This window comes from Rhincodon typus, chromosome 20, assembly GCF_021869965.1.
Source record: "Rhincodon typus isolate 14 chromosome 20, sRhiTyp1.1, whole genome shotgun sequence".
Lineage (NCBI taxonomy): Eukaryota > Metazoa > Chordata > Chondrichthyes > Orectolobiformes > Rhincodontidae > Rhincodon > Rhincodon typus.
In genome coordinates this window covers 25,110,727-25,114,146 of record NC_063351.1, presented here as the reverse complement: position 1 = coordinate 25,114,146, position 3,420 = coordinate 25,110,727, and positions in this window count along the sequence as shown.

The window sequence follows — 3,420 nt, the reverse complement described above, 5'->3', positions numbered from 1 at the left end:
CCACTCTATCCATGCCTCTCAGTATTCTGTAAGTTTCAATCAGATCCCTCCTCATTCTTCAAAATTCCAAGTCCTCAATGCTGACTGGAATTCTTGGAATCAATGAATGGAGGTTGGTGGCAGACGTAATAAAACACAGAGCAAACAAAATGACCAGATGGTGGGAAAGAGAGCCCAGAGAAGGTTAGAAAAAATACAGTCAGCCTTCAGCCAACACTATCCATCTGTACCAACTGCAGAAATCACTACCACTCACAAAATGTCCACTATAAATATAATAGTGTCAATGCAGAAGTAACACACATCCTGAGTACTGTCACTACTCATGACAAAGACAGATGCCATCTCCACAATGTCAGAAAACATGACAGCATTTTATTCTCAAACAACACTGAATTAAGTTATCAAACTATCTAAGTTATTGGTGTTGTTTAAACAATAAATGTTGGCCAGGATGACAACAACTTGCATTGATGTAGCACCTTTTAAAACAATGAAACATTTCAAGGCACTTCACTGGCATTATTAAACAAAATTTGACACTAAGCCTACCGAAATATTAGGCCTAAGTACTAAGGAACATCTGAAAGGAGGAGAGGGAAATGGAGAAGCAAAGAGGATTAGGGAGGGTACTCCAAAATATAGGGCCTAGGCAGCAGAAAGCAGGGCTACTTACATAATTGGGATGTTATTCTAAGTATTGAGTATTATTTACTTGAGTAAACAAATTATCCAAAATTACAAATGGCTTTCAAAGCTTTACTAGCTGCAGTTCATCCACCATCTAAATGTCATGCATCCAATTACTTGCAAAACGACTAAAATGCAAACAAGCTGAGTTATGTGGAAAATGATTAAATTCACCAGTTATTGTTTTCTTGCTTTGAAGATATAGTTTCAATTTTAGCTTTACGCAGCTTTCCTATTTACATGCTCTTATATATTTAACTCTCAGTTGTATTGCCTAATCCAATCACATTAGCTAATTATTATCATGCAATTGGATTGAGGTAAAGGTCCACAGGCTTTCCTTCGTAGCCACATTGTACAATGTAACCCATTGATTTAACTTCTAATATATTAAGAAGTAATAATTGCCTTCATTCAACAAAGACCAGCCAAATAGACCACAACATGTTCTTTTTTATAGCAGCAATGACTTTATTGCTTCTTTAGCTAGGTGATCAGCCTTGATTTTATTGAATAGCAGAGCAGGTTTTGGGTGGGGGAGGGTTAAAAAACCTACTCCTGCTCCAACATATGTTCTTTTGTTCCAATGTATTTATTTTTGTATGTATGGTGCTCTAAAAATATTGGGTATTACCATGAGAATAAGGGGATCAAGGGTTACAAGAAGAAGGCAGGAGAATGGGGTTAAGAAGCATACCTGCCATGTTCAAATTTGCAGAGCAGGCTTGATGGGCTGAATGGCCTAACTCTGCTCCCATATCGTATGGTCTTATAGAATGATGCTGCTGGTCTTGCGCATTCTACTATAATAATCTATAAGTTCATAATGTCCTTTGACATATAACGTCCTGCTATGAGAATGTACTGGAGCACATTATGACTAAGAGCATCATCTGCTGTAGTGTGACGGTGTACAGATTATACAGTCCCAGATCATCAATCTTCGTCTTCTGTTTTCCTTTGCTGATCAGGAGAAAAATCAGGTGGAGTTTCTACTTCATATTGTTATCTTGTGACCCTTGTTATAATTCACAAATTCACCAATGTATGCACGCCACCATGAAAATCAGTATCTACAGCAGCTTGCTAACAAATGCCAACACTGAAAATGTCAACTCACAACAACTTCCAATAATCACTTCAGAAGGGAATTTGTGGTAGAATCAGCCTCTGGTGGATTAACCTCTTCAGTCCTCAGCAAAAGTGTACAATATGAAGCTACCCATTCTCAACCAGTTGGATTTGCTGCACACACTATCATCATCCACAGATGGAAGGATTCTGCATATGACTATGATGACTTGTTGTCAAGTTTGGATTTAAGCTGAAGGTAAGATTGGGCTTGACTGTTCTCACTTATTAGAGGAACTGTTTGTTGAGATTGACTTTTTCTTGTGATATCAGCATTACATTCATACCAGAATGACAACTGGCAAATTTTAGACAGATTCCAATGCTATTAAACCTGACTGCATATATCCAGCTCAACAGCATAGTTGCAGGTACGGATTTGGATGTGTATGGAGTTCATCATGGCAGTGGGAGTAGAAAATTGCATTAAGTAAAATTTTAAGGAAGTGAATGCACTTATAAGTTGAACGTCACGTATTTTCTCCAAAATCCTGAAAGACTTTGGGAAACATCAAAAATATATCTCGCCTCATAACTAGGTTGATTGGAAAATACACAGAGCAGAATTCTTAAGTAGATACTCACTTGGCGCTATACACAATTGGTTGCCAACCCTTAATTAAGAGCAACTCTCCATGCTGCAACTGTTTATGACAGCAATATATACCTAAGGACTTAATTGCAGATGTTATTCTATCACCTTGGATAGCTCTAGCAATAGCCAAATTCCAATGACAATAAATTGTTCTAGTCCATAAAGTAAATTAACCAAATTTATTATGTCTAAAACCAAGATGTGCAAGAAACTTAAGTTTTCTTCAATAATTTGTTGGAGTGGACAATCTAAATATACAAAACACAATATGCAACCAGGACATCACAAGGCTGGCAACTGAGCAACTAATCCACAAAGGAATACCTACACCTTTCAACCCATCTGTTTGGTTTTCTTATTTCACTAATTCTTAATGTACGTAAGGTAAAGTTACAGTGGTATAACCAGACCATATGCAGCTCACTCATTACAGAGATACATCTGGTGGCTTTACCAGAGGATCACTGCAAGAGTAATGTTGAGAAGAAAAGTTCTTCATGGTAACCTCAGGCAGTGCTGCAATTGAACTTCCGCTGCTGCCATCATTTCCCATCACAATCCAGTTGTCCAGCACCGACCCCCTAATGAATGTTATAGGTATAAGCAAAATACCTACTTCATCTATGTACACTAGTTATGGTTCCAAACCGCACTAAGGGACGTTTTGACAGGTTGAATCAAATCAGAACTATTCAAAACAATCTAGTGTACTGTTTCTTCATTCTAAAAAGGATTACCACTATTGATAATTATTACATTCTCTTCTTGTCACTAACATTCAAATTTTAAATGCAATTCAAAAATCTGATTTACACAGAGTACGTTAATTTATAACTGTTTCTAAATTTGCAATGAAAAGCTGCCGACATTTTCTTCATTGACAAGATTTGAGGATTGTCGTAAAACTAACTATTAAGAAATCTGTCGCCCATTATTTTCACAGTAAAAATCACAACTACATATATGTCAATTACTTTAAATATAAACAGGCATACAGTACATAA